Source organism: Protomyctophum bolini (assembly GCF_963924005.1).
Source record: "Protomyctophum bolini genome assembly, chromosome: 4".
In the NCBI taxonomy this organism is placed as follows: domain Eukaryota; kingdom Metazoa; phylum Chordata; class Actinopteri; order Myctophiformes; family Myctophidae; genus Protomyctophum; species Protomyctophum bolini.
Window position 1 is genome coordinate 19,349,635 of NC_137865.1, and position 21,916 is coordinate 19,371,550.

Here is a 21,916-nt window from a genome sequence, read left to right on the forward strand (position 1 = left end):
CAAAATGATGAGAAACGAGGCTAACTTTTTTTTTCAAAATTTCAAAAAACATGGGCTATAACCCACCGTTTTTTTCATTTTTCATTTTTTTCAAATCCTCAAAAATGATGAAAAACGGCGTGCCATAGTATGCCGTACGGTATGGGCTATAGCCCACGGTCCAAAATGATGAGAAACGAGGCTAACTTTTTTTTTCAAAATTTCAAAAAACATGGGCTATAACCCACCATTTTTTTCATTTTTCATTTTTTTCAAATCCTCAAAAATGATGAAAAACGGCGTGCCATAGTATGCCGTACGATATGGGCTATAGCCCACGGTCCAAAATGATGAGAAACGAGGCTAACTTTTTTTTTCAAAATTTCAAAAAACATGGGCTATAACCCACTTTTTTTTTCATTTTTCATTTTTTTCAAATCCTCAAAAATGATGAAAAACGGCGTGCCATAGTATGCCGTACGATATGGGCTATAGCCCACGGTCCAAAATGATGAGAAACGAGGCTAACTTTTTTTTTCAAAATTTCAAAAAACATGGGCTATAACCCACCGTTTTTTTCATTTTTCATTTTTTTCAAATCCTCAAAAATGATGAAAAACGGCGTGCCATAGTATGCCGTACGGTATGGGCTATAGCCCACGGTCCAAAATGATGAGAAACGAGGCTAACTTTTTTTTTCAAAATTTCAAAAAACATGGGCTATAACCCACCATTTTTTTCATTTTTCATTTTTTTCAAATCCTCAAAAATGATGAAAAACGGCGTGCCATAGTATGCCGTACGATATGGGCTATAGCCCACGGTCCAAAATGATGAGAAACGAGGCTAACTTTTTTTTTCAAAATTTCAAAAAACATGGGCTATAACCCACTTTTTTTTTCATTTTTCATTTTTTTCAAATCCTCAAAAATTATGAAAAACGGCGTGCCATAGTATGCCGTACGATATGGGCTATAGCCCACGGTCCAAAATGATGAGAAACGAGGCTAACTTTTTTTTTCAAAATTTCAAAAAACATGGGCTATAACCCACCTTTTTTTTCATTTTTCATTTTTTTCGAATCCTCAAAAATGATGAAAAACGGCGTGCCATAGTATGCCGTACGATATGGGCTATAGCCCACGGTCCAAAATGATGAGAAACGAGGCTAACTTTTTTTTTCAAAATTTCAAAAAACATGGGCTATAACCCACCGTTTTTTACATTTTTCATTTTTTTCAAATCCTCAAAAATGATGAAAAACGGCGTGCCATAGTATGCCGTACGATATGGGCTATAGCCCACGGTCCAAAATGATGAGAAACGAGGCTAACTTTTTTTTTCAAAATTTCAAAAAACATGGGCTATAACCCACCGTTTTTTTCATTTTTCATTTTTTTCAAATCCTCAAAAATGATGAAAAACGGCGTGCCATAGTATGCCGTACGATATGGGCTATAGCCCACGGTCCAAAATGATGAGAAACGAGGCTAACTTTTTTTTTCAAAATTTAAAAAAACATGGGCTATAACCCACCGTTTTTTTCATTTTTCATTTTTTTCAAATCCTCAAAAATGATGAAAAACGGCGTGCCATAGTATGCCGTACGATATGGGCTATAGCCCACGGTCCAAAATGATGAGAAACGAGGCTAACTTTTTTTTTCAAAATTTCAAAAAACATGGGCTATAACCCACCGTTTTTTTCATTTTTCATTTTTTTCAAATCCTCAAAAATGATGAAAAACGGCGTGCCATAGTATGCCGTACGGTATGGGCTATAGCCCACGGTCCAAAATGATGAGAAACGAGGCTAACTTTTTTTTTCAAAATTTCAAAAAACATGGGCTATAACCCACCATTTTTTTCATTTTTCATTTTTTTCAAATCCTCAAAAATGATGAAAAACGGCGTGCCATAGTATGCCGTACGATATGGGCTATAGCCCACGGTCCAAAATGATGAGAAACGAGGCTAACTTTTTTTTTCAAAATTTAAAAAAACATGGGCTATAACCCACCGTTTTTTACATTTTTCATTTTTTTCAAATCCTCAAAAATGATGAAAAACAGCGTGCCATAGTATGCCGTACGATATGGGCTATAGCCCACGGTCCAAAATGATGAGAAACGAGGCTAACTTTTTTTTTCAAAATTTCAAAAAACATGGGCTATAACCCACCGTTTTTTTCATTTTTCATTTTTTTCAAATCCTCAAAAATGATAAAAAACGGCGTGCCATAGTATGCCGTACGATATGGGCTATAGCCCACGGTCCAAAATGATGAGAAACGAGGCTAACTTTTTTTTTCAAAATTTCAAAAAACATGGGCTATAACCCACCGTTTTTTTCATTTTTCATTTTTTTCAAATCCTCAAAAATGATGAAAAACGGCGTGCCATAGTATGCCGTATGATATGGGCTATAGCCCACGGTCCAAAATGATGAGAAACGAGGCTAACTTTTTTTTTCAAAATTTCAAAAAACATGGGCTATAACCCACCGTTTTTTTCATTTTTCATTTTTTTCAAATCCTCAAAAATGATGAAAAACGGCGTGCCATAGTATGCCGTACGATATGGGCTATAGCCCACGGTCCAAAATGATGAGAAACGAGGCTAACTTTTTTTTTCAAAATTTAAAAAAACATGGGCTATAACCCACCGTTTTTTTCATTTTTCATTTTTTTCAAATCCTCAAAAATGATGAAAAACGGCGTGCCATAGTATGCCGTACGATATGGGCTATAGCCCACGGTCCAAAATGATGAGAAACGAGGCTAACTTTTTTTTTCAAAATTTCAAAAAACATGGGCTATAACCCACCGTTTTTTTCATTTTTCATTTTTTTCAAATCCTCAAAAATGATGAAAAACGGCGTGCCATAGTATGCCGTACGGTATGGGCTATAGCCCACGGTCCAAAATGATGAGAAACGAGGCTAACTTTTTTTTTCAAAATTTCAAAAAACATGGGCTATAACCCACCATTTTTTTCATTTTTCATTTTTTTCAAATCCTCAAAAATGATGAAAAACGGCGTGCCATAGTATGCCGTACGATATGGGCTATAGCCCACGGTCCAAAATGATGAGAAACGAGGCTAACTTTTTTTTTCAAAATTTAAAAAAACATGGGCTATAACCCACCGTTTTTTACATTTTTCATTTTTTTCAAATCCTCAAAAATGATGAAAAACAGCGTGCCATAGTATGCCGTACGATATGGGCTATAGCCCACGGTCCAAAATGATGAGAAACGAGGCTAACTTTTTTTTTCAAAATTTCAAAAAACATGGGCTATAACCCACCGTTTTTTTCATTTTTCATTTTTTTCAAATCCTCAAAAATGATAAAAAACGGCGTGCCATAGTATGCCGTACGATATGGGCTATAGCCCACGGTCCAAAATGATGAGAAACGAGGCTAACTTTTTTTTTCAAAATTTCAAAAAACATGGGCTATAACCCACCGTTTTTTTCATTTTTCATTTTTTTCAAATCCTCAAAAATGATGAAAAACGGCGTGCCATAGTATGCCGTATGATATGGGCTATAGCCCACGGTCCAAAATGATGAGAAACGAGGCTAACTTTTTTTTTCAAAATTTCAAAAAACATGGGCTATAACCCACCGTTTTTTTCATTTTTCATTTTTTTCAAATCCTCAAAAATGATGAAAAACGGCGTGCCATAGTATGCCGTACGATATGGGCTATAGCCCACGGTCCAAAATGATGAGAAACGAGGCTAACTTTTTTTTTCAAAATTTCAAAAAACATGGGCTATAACCCACCGTTTTTTTCATTTTTCATTTTTTTCAAATCCTCAAAAATGATGAAAAACGGCGTGCCATAGTATGCCGTACGATATGGGCTATAGCCCACGGTCCAAAATGATGAGAAACGAGGCTAACTTTTTTTTTCAAAATTTCAAAAAACATGGGCTATAACCCACCGTTTTTTACATTTTTCATTTTTTTCAAATCCTCAAAAATGATGAAAAACGGCGTGCCATAGTATGCCGTACGATATGGGCTATAGCCCACGGTCCAAAATGATGAGAAACGAGGCTAACTTTTTTTTTCAAAATTTCAAAAAACATGGGCTATAACCCACCGTTTTTTTCATTTTTCATTTTTTTCAAATCCTCAAAAATGATGAAAAACGGCGTGCCATAGTATGCCGTACGATATGGGCTATAGCCCACGGTCCAAAATGATGAGAAACGAGGCTAACTTTTTTTTTCAAAATTTCAAAAAACATGGGCTATAACCCACCGTTTTTTACATTTTTCATTTTTTTCAAATCCTCAAAAATGATGAAAAACGGCGTGCCATAGTATGCCGTACGATATGGGCTATAGCCCACGGTCCAAAATGATGAGAAACGAGGCTAACTTTTTTTTCCAAAATTTCAAAAAACATGGGCTATAACCCACCGTTTTTTTAATTTTTAATTTTTTTCAAATCCTCAAAAATGATGAAAAACGGCGTGCCATAGTATGCCGTATGATATGGGCTATAGCCCACGGTCCAAAATGATGAGAAACGAGGCTAACTTTTTTTTTCAAAATTTCAAAAAACATGGGCTATAACCCACCGTTTTTTTCATTTTTCATTTTTTTCAAATCCTCAAAAATGATGAAAAACGGCGTGCCATAGTATGCCGTACGATATGGGCTATAGCCCACGGTCCAAAATGATGAGAAACGAGGCTAACTTTTTTTTTCAAAATTTCAAAAAACATGGGCTATAACCCACCGTTTTTTTTATTTTTCATTTTTTTCAAATCCTCAAAAATGATGAAAAACGGCGTGCCATAGTATGCCGTATGATATGGGCTATAGCCCACGGTCCAAAATGATGAGAAACGAGGCTAACTTTTTTTTTCAAAATTTCAAAAAACATGGGCTATAACCCACCGTTTTTTTCATTTTTCATTTTTTTCAAATCCTCAAAAATGATGAAAAACGGCGTGCCATAGTATGCCGTACGATATGGGCTATAGCCCACGGTCCAAAATGATGAGAAACGAGGCTAACTTTTTTTTTCAAAATTTCAAAAAACATGGGCTATAACCCACCGTTTTTTTCATTTTTCATTTTTTTCAAATCCTCAAAAATGATGAAAAACGGCGTGCCATAGTATGCCGTACGATATGGGCTATAGCCCACGGTCCAAAATGATGAGAAACGAGGCTAACTTTTTTTTTCAAAATTTCAAAAAACATGGGCTATAACCCACCGTTTTTTACATTTTTCATTTTTTTCAAATCCTCAAAAATGATGAAAAACGGCGTGCCATAGTATGCCGTACGATATGGGCTATAGCCCACGGTCCAAAATGATGAGAAACGAGGCTAACTTTTTTTTTCAAAATTTCAAAAAACATGGGCTATAACCCACCGTTTTTTTCATTTTTCATTTTTTTCAAATCCTCAAAAATGATGAAAAACGGCGTGCCATAGTATGCCGTACGATATGGGCTATAGCCCACGGTCCAAAATGATGAGAAACGAGGCTAACTTTTTTTTTCAAAATTTCAAAAAACATGGGCTATAACCCACCGTTTTTTACATTTTTCATTTTTTTCAAATCCTCAAAAATGATGAAAAACGGCGTGCCATAGTATGCCGTACGATATGGGCTATAGCCCACGGTCCAAAATGATGAGAAACGAGGCTAACTTTTTTTTCCAAAATTTCAAAAAACATGGGCTATAACCCACCGTTTTTTTAATTTTTAATTTTTTTCAAATCCTCAAAAATGATGAAAAACGGCGTGCCATAGTATGCCGTACGATATGGGCTATAGCCCACGGTCCAAAATGATGAGAAACGAGGCTAACTTTTTTTTTCAAAATTTCAAAAAACATGGGCTATAACCCACCGTTTTTTTCATTTTTCATTTTTTTCAAATCCTCAAAAATGATGAAAAACGGCGTGCCATAGTATGCCGTACGATATGGGCTATAGCCCACGGTCCAAAATGATGAGAAACGAGGCTAACTTTTTTTTCAAAATTTCAAAAAACATGGGCTATAACCCACCGTTTTTTTCATTTTTCATTTTTTTCAAATCCTCAAAAATGATGAAAAACGGCGTGCCATAGTATGCCGTACGATATGGGCTATAGCCCACGGTCCAAAATGATGAGAAACGAGGCTAACTTTTTTTTTCAAAATTTCAAAAAACATGGGCTATAACCCACCGTTTTTTTCATTTTTCATTTTTTTTAAATCCTCAAAAATGATGAAAAACGGCGTGCCATAGTATGCCGTACGATATGGGCTATAGCCCACGGTCCAAAATGATGAGAAACGAGGCTAACTTTTTTTTTCAAAATTTCAAAAAACATGGGCTATAACCCACCGTTTTTTTCATTTTTCATTTTTTTCAAATACTCAAAAAATGATGAAAAACGGCGTGCCATAGTATGCCGTACGATATGGGCTATAGCCCACGGTCCAAAATGATGAGAAATGAGGCTAACTTTTTTTTTCAAAATTTCAAAAAACATGGGCTATAACCCACCGTTTTTTACATTTTTCATTTTTTTCAAATCCTCAAAAATGATTAAAAACGGCGTGCCATAGTATGCCGTACGATATGGGCTATAGCCCACGGTCCAAAATGATGAGAAACGAGGCTAACTTTTTTTTTCAAAATTTCAAAAAACATGGGCTATAACCCACCGTTTTTTTCATTTTTCATTTTTTTCAAATCCTCAAAAATGATGAAAAACGGCGTGCCATAGTATGCCGTACGATATGGACTATAGCCCACGGTCCAAAATGATGAGAAACGAGGCTAACTTTTTTTTTCAAAATTTCAAAAAACATGGGCTATAACCCACCGTTTTTTTCATTTTTTTCAAATCCTCAAAAATGATGAAAAATGGCGTGCCATAGTATGCCGTACGATATGGGCTATAGCCCACGGTCCAAAATGATGAGAAACGAGGCTAACGTTTTTTTTTCAAAATTTCAAAAAACATGGGCTATAACCCACCGTTTTTTTAATTTTTCATTTTTTTCAAATCCTCAAAAATGATGAAAAACGGCGTGCCATAGTATGCCGTACGATATGGGCTATAGCCCACGGTCCAAAATGATGAGAAACGAGGCTAACTTTTTTTTTCAAAATTTCAAAAAACATGGGCTATAACCCACCGTTTTTTTAATTTTTCATTTTTTTCAAATCCTCAAAAATGATGAAAAACGGCGTGCCATAGTATGCCGTACGATATGGGCTATAGCCCACGGTCCAAAATGATGAGAAACGAGGCTAACTTTTTTTTTCAAAATTTCAAAAAACATGGGCTATAACCCACCGTTTTTTACATTTTTCATTTTTTTCAAATCCTCAAAAATGATGAAAAACAGCGTGCCATAGTATGCCGTACGATATGGGCTATAGCCCACGGTCCAAAATGATGAGAAACGAGGCAAACTTTTTTTTTCAAAATTTCAAAAAACATGGGCTATAACCCACCTTTTTTTTCATTTTTCATTTTTTTCAAATCCTCAAAAATGATGAAAAACGGCGTGCCATAGTATGCCGTACGATATGGGCTATAGCCCACGGTCCAAAATGATGAGAAACGAGGCTAACTTTTTTTTTCAAAATTTCAAAAAACATGGGCTATAACCCACCGTTTTTTACATTTTTCATTTTTTTCAAATCCTCAAAAATGATGAAAAACGGCGTGCCATAGTATGCCGTACGATATGGGCTATAGCCCACGGTCCAAAATGATGAGAAACGAGGCTAACTTTTTTTTTCAAAATTTCAAAAAACATGGGCTATAACCCACCGTTTTTTTCATTTTTCATTTTTTTCAAATCCTCAAAAATGATGAAAAACGGCGTGCCATAGTATGCCGTACGATATGGGCTATAGCCCACGGTCCAAAATGATGAGAAACGAGGCTAACTTTTTTTTTCAAAATTTCAAAAAACATGGGCTATAACCCACCGTTTTTTTCATTTTTCATTTTTTTCAAATCCTCAAAAATGATGAAAAACGGCGTGCCATAGTATGCCGTACGATATGGGCTATAGCCCACGGTCCAAAATGATGAGAAACGAGGCTAACTTTTTTTTTCAAAATTTCAAAAAACATGGGCTATAACCCACCGTTTTTTTCATTTTTCATTTTTTTCAAATCCTCAAAAATGATGAAAAACGGCGTGCCATAGTATGCCGTACGATATGGGCTATAGCCCACGGTCCAAAATGATGAGAAACGAGGCTAACTTTTTTTTTCAAAATTTCAAAAAACATGGGCTATAACCCACCATTTTTTTCATTTTTCATTTTTTTCAAATCCTCAAAAATGATGAAAAACGGCGTGCCATAGTATGCCGTACGATATGGGCTATAGCCCACGGTCCAAAATGATGAGAAACGAGGCTAACTTTTTTTTTCAAAATTTAAAAAAACATGGGCTATAACCCACCGTTTTTTACATTTTTCATTTTTTTCAAATCCTCAAAAATGATGAAAAACAGCGTGCCATAGTATGCCGTACGATATGGGCTATAGCCCACGGTCCAAAATGATGAGAAACGAGGCTAACTTTTTTTTTCAAAATTTCAAAAAACATGGGCTATAACCCACCGTTTTTTTCATTTTTCATTTTTTTCAAATCCTCAAAAATGATAAAAAACGGCGTGCCATAGTATGCCGTATGATATGGGCTATAGCCCACGGTCCAAAATGATGAGAAACGAGGCTAACTTTTTTTTTCAAAATTTCAAAAAACATGGGCTATAACCCACCGTTTTTTTCATTTTTCATTTTTTTCAAATCCTCAAAAATGATGAAAAACGGCGTGCCATAGTATGCCGTATGATATGGGCTATAGCCCACGGTCCAAAATGATGAGAAACGAGGCTAACTTTTTTTTTCAAAATTTCAAAAAACATGGGCTATAACCCACCGTTTTTTTCATTTTTCATTTTTTTCAAATCCTCAAAAATGATGAAAAACGGCGTGCCATAGTATGCCGTACGATATGGGCTATAGCCCACGGTCCAAAATGATGAGAAACGAGGCTAACTTTTTTTTTCAAAATTTCAAAAAACATGGGCTATAACCCACCGTTTTTTTCATTTTTCATTTTTTTCAAATCCTCAAAAATGATGAAAAACGGCGTGCCATAGTATGCCGTACGATATGGGCTATAGCCCACGGTCCAAAATGATGAGAAACGAGGCTAACTTTTTTTTTCAAAATTTCAAAAAACATGGGCTATAACCCACCGTTTTTTACATTTTTCATTTTTTTCAAATCCTCAAAAATGATGAAAAACGGCGTGCCATAGTATGCCGTACGATATGGGCTATAGCCCACGGTCCAAAATGATGAGAAACGAGGCTAACTTTTTTTTCCAAAATTTCAAAAAACATGGGCTATAACCCACCGTTTTTTTAATTTTTTATTTTTTTCAAATCCTCAAAAATGATGAAAAACGGCGTGCCATAGTATGCCGTACGATATGGGCTATAGCCCACGGTCTAAAATGATGAGAAACGAGGCTAACTTTTTTTTTCAAAATTTCAAAAAACATGGGCTATAACCCACCGTTTTTTTCATTTTTCATTTTTTTCAAATCCTCAAAAATGATGAAAAACGGCGTGCCATAGTATGCCGTACGATATGGGCTATAGCCCACGGTCCAAAATGATGAGAAACGAGGCTAACTTTTTTTTCAAAATTTCAAAAAACATGGGCTATAACCCACCGTTTTTTTCATTTTTCATTTTTTTTAAATCCTCAAAAATGATGAAAAACGGCGTGCCATAGTATGCCGTACGATATGGGCTATAGCCCACGGTCCAAAATGATGAGAAACGAGGCTAACTTTTTTTTTCAAAATTTCAAAAAACATGGGCTATAACCCACCGTTTTTTTCATTTTTCATTTTTTTCAAATACTCAAAAAATGATGAAAAACGGCGTGCCATAGTATGCCGTACGATATGGGCTATAGCCCACGGTCCAAAATGATGAGAAACGAGGCTAACTTTTTTTTTCAAAATTTCAAAAAACATGGGCTATAACCCACCGTTTTTTACATTTTTCATTTTTTTCAAATCCTCAAAAATGATTAAAAACGGCGTGCCATAGTATGCCGTACGATATGGGCTATAGCCCACGGTCCAAAATGATGAGAAACGAGGCTAACTTTTTTTTTCAAAATTTCAAAAAACATGGGCTATAACCCACCGTTTTTTTCATTTTTCATTTTTTTCAAATCCTCAAAAATGATGAAAAACGGCGTGCCATAGTATGCCGTACGATATGGACTATAGCCCACGGTCCAAAATGATGAGAAACGAGGCTAACTTTTTTTTTCAAAATTTCAAAAAACATGGGCTATAACCCACCGTTTTTTTCATTTTTTTCAAATCCTCAAAAATGATGAAAAACGGCGTGCCATAGTATGCCGTACGATATGGGCTATAGCCCACGGTCCAAAATGATGAGAAACGAGGCTAACGTTTTTTTTCAAAATTTCAAAAAACATGGGCTATAACCCACCGTTTTTTTAATTTTTCATTTTTTTCAAATCCTCAAAAATGATTAAAAACGGCGTGCCATAGTATGCCGTACGATATGGGCTATAGCCCACGGTCCAAAATGATGAGAAACGAGGCTAACTTTTTTTTTCAAAATTTCAAAAAACATGGGCTATAACCCACCGTTTTTTTCATTTTTCATTTTTTTCAAATCCTCAAAAATGATGAAAAACGGCGTGCCATAGTATGCCGTACGATATGGACTATAGCCCACGGTCCAAAATGATGAGAAACGAGGCTAACTTTTTTTTTCAAAATTTCAAAAAACATGGGCTATAACCCACCGTTTTTTTCATTTTTTTCAAATCCTCAAAAATGATGAAAAACGGCGTGCCATAGTATGCCGTACGATATGGGCTATAGCCCACGGTCCAAAATGATGAGAAACGAGGCTAACGTTTTTTTTCAAAATTTCAAAAAACATGGGCTATAACCCACCGTTTTTTTAATTTTTCATTTTTTTCAAATCCTCAAAAATGATGAAAAACGGCGTGCCATAGTATGCCGTACGATATGGGCTATAGCCCACGGTCCAAAATGATGAGAAACGAGGCTAACTTTTTTTTCCAAAATTTCAAAAAACATGGGCTATAACCCACCGTTTTTTTTCATTTTTCATTTTTTTCAAATCCTCAAAAATGATGAAAAACGGCGTGCCATAGTATGCCGTACGATATGGGCTATAGCCCACGGTCCAAAATGATGAGAAACGAGGCTAACTTTTTTTTTCAAAATTTCAAAAAACATGGGCTATAACCCACCGTTTTTTTCATTTTTCATTTTTTTCAAATCCTCAAAAATGATGAAAAACGAGGCTAACTTTTTTTTCCAAAATTTCAAAAAACATGGGCTATAACCCACCGTTTTTTTCATTTTTCATTTTTTTCAAATCCTCAAAAATGATGAAAAACGGTGGGTTATAGCCCATGTTTTTTGAAATTTTGAAAAAAAAAGTTAGCCTTGTTTCTCATCATTTTGGACCGTGGGCTATAGCCCACATCGTACGGCATACTATGGCACGCCGTTTTTCATCATTTTTGAGGATTTGAAAAAAATGAAAAATCAAAAAAACGGTGGGTTATAGCCCATGTTTTTTGAAATTTTGAAAAAAAAAGTTAGCCTCGTTTCTCATCATTTTGGACAGTGGGCTATAGCCCATATCGTACGGCATACTATGGCACGCCGTTTTTCATCATTTTTGAGGATTTGAAAAAAATGAAAAATGTAAAAAAACGGTGGGTTATAGCCCATGTTTTTTGAAATTTTGAAAAAAAAGTTAGCCTCGTTTCTCATCATTTTGGACCGTGGGCTATAGCCCATATCGTACGGCATACTATGGCACGCCGTTTTTCATCATTTTTGAGGATTTGAAAAAAATGAAAAATGAAAAAAACGGTGGGTTATAGCCCATGTTTTTTGAAATTTTGAAAAAAAAAGTTAGCCTCGTTTCTCATCATTTTGGACCGTGGGCTATAGCCCATATCGTACGGCATACTATGGCACGCCGTTTTTCATCATTTTTGAGGATTTGAAAAAAATGAAAAATTAAAAAAACGGTGGGTTATAGCCCATGTTTTTTGAAATTTTGAAAAAAAAAAGTTAGCCTCGTTTCTCATCATTTTGGACCGTGGGCTATAGCCCATATCGTACGGCATACTATGGCACGCCGTTTTTCATCATTTTTGAGGATTTGAAAAAAATGAAAAATGTAAAAAACGGTGGGTTATAGCCCATGTTTTTTGAAATTTTGAAAAAAAAAGTTAGCCTCGTTTCTCATCATTTTGGACCGTGGGCTATAGCCCATATCGTACGGCATACTATGGCACGCCGTTTTTCATCATTTTTGAGGATTTGAAAAAAATGAAAAATAAAAAAAACGGTGGGTTATAGCCCATGTTTTTTGAAATTTTGAAAAAAAAAGTTAGCCTCGTTTCTCATCATTTTGGACAGTGGGCTATAGCCCATATCGTACGGCATACTATGGCACGCCGTTTTTCATCATTTTTGAGGATTTGAAAAAAATGAAAAATGTAAAAAAACGGTGGGTTATAGCCCATGTTTTTTGAAATTTTGAAAAAAAAGTTAGCCTCGTTTCTCATCATTTTGGACCGTGGGCTATAGCCCATATCGTACGGCATACTATGGCACGCCGTTTTTCATCATTTTTGAGGATTTGAAAAAAATGAAAAATGAAAAAAACGGTGGGTTATAGCCCATGTTTTTTGAAATTTTGAAAAAAAAAGTTAGCCTCGTTTCTCATCATTTTGGACCGTGGGCTATAGCCCATATCGTACGGCATACTATGGCACGCCGTTTTTCATCATTTTTGAGGATTTGAAAAAAATGAAAAATTAAAAAAACGGTGGGTTATAGCCCATGTTTTTTGAAATTTTGAAAAAAAAAAGTTAGCCTCGTTTCTCATCATTTTGGACCGTGGGCTATAGCCCATATCGTACGGCATACTATGGCACGCCGTTTTTCATCATTTTTGAGGATTTGAAAAAAATGAAAAATGTAAAAAACGGTGGGTTATAGCCCATGTTTTTTGAAATTTTGAAAAAAAAAGTTAGCCTCGTTTCTCATCATTTTGGACCGTGGGCTATAGCCCATATCGTACGGCATACTATGGCACGCCGTTTTTCATCATTTTTGAGGATTTAAAAAAAATGAAAAATGAAAAAAAAAACGGTGGGTTATAGCCCATGTTTTTTGAAATTTTGAAAAATAAAGTTAGCCTCGTTTCTCATCATTTTGGACCGTGGGCTATAGCCCATATCGTACGGCATACTATGGCACGCCGTTTTTCATCATTTTTGAGGATTTGAAAAAAATGAAAAATGAAAAAAACGGTGGGTTATAGCCCATGTTTTTTGAAATTTTGAAAAAAAAAGTTAGCCTCGTTTCTCATCATTTTGGACCGTGGGCTATAGCCCATATCGTACGGCATACTATGGCACGCCGTTTTTCATCATTTTTGAGGATTTGAAAAAAATGAAAAATGTAAAAAACGGTGGGTTATAGCCCATGTTTTTTGAAATTTTGAAAAAAAAAGTTAGCCTCGTTTCTCATCATTTTGGACCGTGGGCTATAGCCCATATCGTACGGCATACTATGGCACGCCGTTTTTCATCATTTTTGAGGATTTAAAAAAAATGAAAAATGAAAAAAAAACGGTGGGTTATAGCCCATGTTTTTTGAAATTTTGAAAAAAAAAGTTAGCCTCGTTTCTCATCATTTTGGACCGTGGGCTATAGCCCATATCGTACGGCATACTATGGCACGCCGTTTTTCATCATTTTTGAGGATTTGAAAAAAATGAAAAATGAAAAAAACGGTGGGTTATAGCCCATGTTTTTTGAAATTTTGAAAAAAAAAGTTAGCCTCGTTTCTCATCATTTTGGACCGTGGGCTATAGCCCATATCGTACGGCATACTATGGCACGCCGTTTTTCATCATTTTTGAGGATTTGAAAAAAATGAAAAATAAAAAAAACGGTGGGTTATAGCCCATGTTTTTTGAAATTTTGAAAAAAAAAGTTAGCCTCGTTTCTCATCATTTTGGACCGTGGGCTATAGCCCATATCGTACGGCATACTATGGCACGCCGTTTTTCATCATTTTTGAGGATTTGAAAAAAATGAAAAATGAAAAAAACGGTGGGTTATAGCCCATGTTTTTTGAAATTTTGAAAAAAAAAGTTAGCCTCGTTTCTCATCATTTTGGACCGTGGGCTATAGCCCATATCGTACGGCATACTATGGCACGCCGTTTTTCATCATTTTTGAGGATTTGAAAAAAATGAAAAATGAAAAAAACGGTGGGTTATAGCCCATGTTTTTTGAAATTTTGAAAAAAATGTTAGCCTCGTTTCTCATCATTTTGGACCGTGGGCTATAGCCCATATCGTACGGCATACTATGGCACGCCGTTTTTCATCATTTTTGAGGATTTGAAAAAAATGAAAAATGAAAAAAAACGGTGGGTTATAGCCCATGTTTTTTGAAATTTTGAAAAAAAAAGTTAGCCTCGTTTCTCATCATTTTGGACCGTGGGCTATAGCCCATATCGTACGGCATACTATGGCACGCCGTTTTTCATCATTTTTGAGGATTTGAAAAAAATGAAAAATGAAAAAAACGGTGGGTTATAGCCCATGTTTTTTGAAATTTTGAAAAAAAAAGTTAGCCTCGTTTCTCATCATTTTGGACCGTGGGCTATAGCCCATATCGTACGGCATACTATGGCACGCCGTTTTTCATCATTTTTGAGCATTTGAAAAAAATGAAAAATGAAAAAAACGGTGGGTTATAGCCCATGTTTTTTGAAATTTTGAAAAAAAAAGTTAGCCTCGTTTCTCATCATTTTGGACCGTGGGCTATAGCCCATATCGTACGGCATACTATGGCACGCCGTTTTTCATCATTTTTGAGGATTTGAAAAAAATGAAAAATAAAAAAAACGGTGGGTTATAGCCCATGTTTTTTGAAATTTTGAAAAAAAAAGTTAGCCTCGTTTCTCATCATTTTGGACCGTGGGCTATAGCCCATATCGTACGGCATACTATGGCACGCCGTTTTTCATCATTTTTGAGGATTTGAAAAAAATGAAAAATGAAAAAAACGGTGGGTTATAGCCCATGTTTTTTGAAATTTTGAAAAAAAAAGTTAGCCTCGTTTCTCATCATTTTGGACCGTGGGCTATAGCCCATATCGTACGGCATACTATGGCACGCCGTTTTTCATCATTTTTGAGGATTTGAAAAAAATGAAAAATGAAAAAAACGGTGGGTTATAGCCCATGTTTTTTGAAATTTTGAAAAAAAAAGTTAGCCTCGTTTCTCATCATTTTGGACCGTGGGCTATAGCCCATATCGTACGGCATACTATGGCACGCCGTTTTTCATCATTTTTGAGGATTTGAAAAAATGAAAAATGAAAAAAAACGGTGGGTTATAGCCCATGTTTTTTGAAATTTTGAAAAAAAAAGTTAGCCTCGTTTCTCATCATTTTGGACCGTGGGCTATAGCCCATATCGTACGGCATACTATGGCACGCCGTTTTTCATCATTTTTGAGGATTTGAAAAAAATGAAAAATGAAAAAAACGGTGGGTTATAGCCCATGTTTTTTGAAATTTTGAAAAAAAAAGTTAGCCTCGTTTCTCATCATTTTGGACCGTGGGCTATAGCCCATATCGTACGGCATACTATGGCACGCCGTTTTTCATCATTTTTGAGGATTTGAAAAAAATGAAAAATAAAAAAAACGGTGGGTTATAGCCCATGTTTTTTGAAATTTTGAAAAAAAAAGTTAGCCTCGTTTCTCATCATTTTGGACCGTGGGCTATAGCCCATATCGTACGGCATACTATGGCACGCCGTTTTTCATCATTTTTGAGGATTTGAAAAAAATGAAAAATGAAAAAAACGGTGGGTTATAGCCCATGTTTTTTGAAATTTTGAAAAAAAAAGTTAGCCTCGTTTCTCATCATTTTGGACCGTGGGCTATAGCCCATATCGTACGGCATACTATGGCACGCCGTTTTTCATCATTTTTGAGGATTTGAAAAAAATGAAAAAAAACGGTGGGTTATAGCCCATGTTTTTTGAAATTTTGAAAAAAAAAGTTAGCCTCGTTTCTCATCATTTTGGACCGTGGGCTATAGCCCATATCGTACGGCATACTATGGCACGCCGTTTTTCATCATTTTTGAGGATTTGTAAAAAATGAAAAATGAAAAAACGGTGGGTTATAGCCCATGTTTTTGAAATTTTGAAAAAAAAAGTTAGCCTCGTTTCTCATCATTTTGGACCGTGGGCTATAGCCCATATCGTACGGCATACTATGGCACGCCGTTTTTCATCATTTTTGAGGATTTGAAAAAAATGAAAAAAACGGTGGGTTATAGCCCATGTTTTTTGAAATTTTGAAAAAAAAAGTTAGCCTCGTTTCTCATCATTTTGGACCGTGGGCTATAGCCCATATCGTATGGCATACTATGGCACGCCGTTTTTCATCATTTTTGAGGATTTGAAAAAAATGAAAAATAAAAAAAACGGTGGGTTATAGCCCATGTTTTTTGAAATTTTGAAAAAAAAAGTTAGCCTCGTTTCTCATCATTTTGGACCGTGGGCTATAGCCCATATCGTACGGCATACTATGGCACGCCGTTTTTCATCATTTTTGAGGATTTGAAAAAAATGAAAAATGAAAAAAACGGTGGGTTATAGCCCATGTTTTTTGAAATTTTGAAAAAAAAAGTTAGCCTCGTTTCTCATCATTTTGGACCGTGGGCTATAGCCCATATCGTACGGCATACTATGGCACGCCGTTTTTCATCATTTTTGAGGATTTGAAAAAAATGAAAAATGAAAAAAACGGTGGGTTATAGCCCATGTTTTTTGAAATTTTGAAAAAAAAAGTTAGCCTCGTTTCTCATCATTTTGGACCGTGGGCTATAGCCCATATCGTACGGCATACTATGGCACGCCGTTTTTCATCATTTTTGAGGATTTGAAAAAAATGAAAAATGAAAAAAACGGTGGGTTATAGCCCATGTTTTTTGAAATTTTGAAAAAAAAAGTTAGCCTCGTTTCTCATCATTTTGGACCGTGGGCTATAGCCCATATCGTACGGCATACTATGGCACGCCGTTTTTCATCATTTTTGAGGATTTGAAAAAAATGAAAAATGAAAAAAAACGGTGGGTTATAGCCCATGTTTTTTGAAATTTTGAAAAAAAAAGTTAGCCTCGTTTCTCATCATTTTGGACCGTGGGCTATAGCCCATATCGTACGGCATACTATGGCACGCCGTTTTTCATCATTTTGAGGATTTGAAAAAAATGAAAAATGTAAAAAACGGTGGGTTATAGCCCATGTTTTTTGAAATTTTGAAAAAAAAAGTTAGCCTCGTTTCTCATCATTTTGGACCGTGGGCTATAGCCCATATCGTACGGCATACTATGGCACGCCGTTTTTCATCATTTTTGAGGATTTGAAAAAAAAGAAAAATGAAAAAAAACGGTGGGTTATAGCCCATGTTTTTTTAAATTTTGAAAAAAAAGTTAGCCTCGTTTCTCATCATTTTGGACCGTGGGCTATAGCCCATATCGTACGGCATACTATGGCACGCCGTTTTTCATCATTTTTGAGGATTTGAAAAAAATGAAAAATGTAAAAACGTGGGTTATAGCCCATGTTTTTTGAAATTTTGAAAAAAAAAGTTAGCCTCGTTTCTCATCATTTTGGACCGTGGGCTATAGCCCATATCGTACGGCATACTATGGCACGCCGTTTTTCATCATTTTTGAGGATTTGAAAAAAATGAAAAAAACGGTGGGTTATAGCCCATGTTTTTTGAAATTTTGAGAAAAAAAAGTTAGCCTCGTTTCTCATCATTTTGGACCGTGGGCTATAGCCCATATCGTACGCATACTATGGCACGCCGTTTTTCATCATTTTTGAGGATTTGAAAAAAATGAAAAATAAAAAAAACGGTGGTTATAGCCCATGTTTTTTGAAATTTTGAAAAAAAAAGTTAGCCTCGTTTCTCATCATTTTGGACCGTGGGCTATAGCCCATATCGTACGGCATACTATGGCACGCCGTTTTTCATCATTTTTGAGGATTTAAAAAAATGAAAAATGAAAAAAACGGTGGGTTATAGCCATGTTTTTGAAATTTTGAAAAAAAAGTTAGCCTCGTTTCTCATCATTTTGGACCGTGGGCTATAGCCCATATCGTACGGCATACTATGGCACGCCGTTTTTCATCATTTTTGAGGATTTGAAAAAAATGAAAAATGAAAAAAACGGTGGGTTATAGCCCATGTTTTTTGAAATTTTGAAAAAAAAAGTTAGCCTCGTTTCTCATCATTTTGGACCGTGGGCTATAGCCCATATCGTACGGCATACTATGGCACGCCGTTTTTCATCATTTTTGAGGATTTGAAAAAATGAAAAATGAAAAAACGGTGGGTTATAGCCCATGTTTTTTGAAATTTTGAAAAAAAAAGTTAGCCTCGTTTCTCATCATTTGGACCGTGGGCTATAGCCCATATCGTACGGCATACTATGGCACGCCGTTTTTCATCATTTTTGAGGATTTGAAAAAAATGAAAAATAAAAAAACGGTGGGTTATAGCCCATGTTTTTTGAAATTTTGAAAAAAAAAGTTAGCCTCGTTTCTCATCATTTTGGACCGTGGGCTATAGCCCATATCGTACGGCATACTATGGCACGCCGTTTTTCATCATTTTTGAGGATTTGAAAAAAATGAAAAATGAAAAAAACGGTGGGTTATAGCCCATGCTTTTTGAAAATTTGAAAAAAAAAGTTAGCCTCGTTTCTCATCATTTTGGACCGTGGGCTATAGCCCATATCGTACGGCATACTATGGCACGCCGTTTTTCATCATTTTTGAGGATTTGAAAAAAATGAAAAATGAAAAAAACGGTGGGTTATAGCCCATGTTTTTTGAAATTTTGAAAAAAAAAGTTAGCCTCGTTTCTCATCATTTTGGACCGTGGGCTATAGCCCATATCGTACGGCATACTATGGCAAGCCGTTTTTCATCATTTTTGAGGATTTGAAAAAAATGAAAAATGAAAAAAAACGGTGGGTTATAGCCCATGTTTTTTGAAATTTTGAAAAAAAAAGTTAGCCTCGTTTCTCATCATTTTGGACCGTGGGCTATAGCCCATATCGTACGGCATACTATGGCACGCCGTTTTTCATCATTTTTGAGGATTTGAAAAAAATGAAAAATGAAAAAAAACGGTGGGTTATAGCCCATGTTTTTTTAAATTTTGAAAAAAAAAAGTTAGCCTCGTTTCTCATCATTTTGGACCGTGGGCTATAGCCCATATCGTACGGCATACTATGGCACGCCGTTTTTCATCATTTTTGAGGATTTGAAAAAAATGAAAAATGTAAAAAACGTGGGTTATAGCCCATGTTTTTTGAAATTTTGAAAAAAAAAGTTAGCCTCGTTTCTCATCATTTTGGACCGTGGGCTATAGCCCATATCGTACGGCATACTATGGCACGCCGTTTTTCATCATTTTTGAGGATTTGAAAAAAATGAAAAAAAACGGTGGGTTATAGCCCATGTTTTTTGAAATTTTGAAAAAAAAAGTTAGCCTCGTTTCTCATCATTTTGGACCGTGGGCTATAGCCCATATCGTACGGCATACTATGGCACGCCGTTTTTCATCATTTTTGAGGATTTGAAAAAAATGAAAAATAAAAAAACGGTGGGTTATAGCCCATGTTTTTTGAAATTTTGAAAAAAAAAGTTAGCCTCGTTTCTCATCATTTTGGACCGTGGGCTATAGCCCATATCGTACGGCATACTATGGCACGCCGTTTTTCATCATTTTTGAGGATTTGAAAAAAATGAAAAATGAAAAAAACGGTGGGTTATAGCCCATGTTTTTTGAAATTTTGAAAAAAAAAGTTAGCCTCGTTTCTCATCATTTTGGACCGTGGGCTATAGCCCATATCGTACGGCATACTATGGCACGCCGTTTTTCATCATTTTTGAGGATTTGAAAAAAATGAAAAATGAAAAAAACGGTGGGTTATAGCCCATGTTTTTTGAAATTTTGAAAAAAAAAGTTAGCCTCGTTTCTCATCATTTTGGACCGTGGGCTATAGCCCATATCGTACGGCATACTATGGCACGCCGTTTTTCATCATTTTTGAGGATTTGAAAAAAATGAAAAATGAAAGAAACGGTGGGTTATAGCCCATGTTTTTTGAAATTTTGAAAAAAAAAGTTAGCCTCGTTTCTCATCATTTTGGACCGTGGGCTATAGCCCATATCGTACGGCATACTATGGCACGCCGTTTTTCATCATTTTTGAGGATTTGAAAAAAATGAAAAATGAAAAAAAACGGTGGGTTATAGCCCATGTTTTTTGAAATTTTGAAAAAAAAAGTTAGCCTCGTTTCTCATCATTTTGGACCGTGGGCTATAGCCCATATCGTACGGCATACTATGGCACGCCGTTTTTCATCATTTTTGAGGATTTGAAAAAAATGAAAAATGAAAAAAACGGTGGGTTATAGCCCATGTTTTTTGAAATTTTGAAAAAAAAAGTTAGCCTCGTTTCTCATCATTTTGGACCGTGGGCTATAGCCCATATCGTACGGCATACTATGGCACGCCGTTTTTCATCATTTTTGAGGATTTGAAAAAAATGAAAAATAAAAAAAAACGGTGGGTTATAGCCCATGTTTTTTGAAATTTTGAAAAAAAAAGTTAGCCTCGTTTCTCATCATTTTGGACCGTGGGCTATAGCCCATATCGTACGGCATACTATGGCACGCCGTTTTTCATCATTTTTGAGGATTTGAAAAAAATGAAAAATAAAAAAAAAACGGTGGGTTATAGCCCATGCTTTTTGAAAATTTGAAAAAAAAAGTTAGCCTCGTTTCTCATCATTTTGGACCGTGGGCTATAGCCCATATCGTACGGCATACTATGGCACGCCGTTTTTCATCATTTTTGAGGATTTGAAAAAAATTAAAAATGAAAAAAACGGTGGGTTATAGCCCATGTTTTTTGAAATTTTGAAAAAAAAAGTTAGCCTCGTTTCTCATCATTTTGGACCGTGGGCTATAGCCCATATCGTACGGCATACTATGGCACGCCGTTTTTCATCATTTTTGAGGATTTGAAAAAAATGAAAAATGAAAAAAACGGTGGGTTATAGCCCATGTTTTTTGAAATTTTGAAAAAAAAAAGTTAGCCTCGTTTCTCATCATTTTGGACCGTGGGCTATAGCCCATATCGTACGGCATACTATGGCACGCCGTTTTTCATCATTTTTGAGGATTTGAAAAAAATGAAAAATGTAAAAAACGGTGGGTTATAGCCCATGTTTTTTGAAATTTTGAAAAAAAAAGTTAGCCTCGTTTCTCATCATTTTGGACCGTGGGCTATAGCCCATATCATACGGCATACTATGGCACGCCGTTTTTCATCATTTTTGAGGATTTGAAAAAAATGAAAAATGAAAAAAAACGGTGGGTTATAGCCCATGTTTTTTAAAATTTTGAAAAAAAAAGTTAGCCTCGTTTCTCATCATTTTGGACCGTGGGCTATAGCCCATATCGTACGGCATACTATGGCACGCCGTTTTTCATCATTTTTGAGGATTTGAAAAAAATGAAAAATGTAAAAAACGTGGGTTATAGCCCATGTTTTTTGAAATTTTGAAAAAAAAAGTTAGCCTCGTTTCTCATCATTTTGGACCGTGGGCTATAGCCCATATCGTACGGCATACTATGGCACGCCGTTTTTCATCATTTTTGAGGATTTGAAAAAAATGAAAAATGAAAAAAACGGTGGGTTAT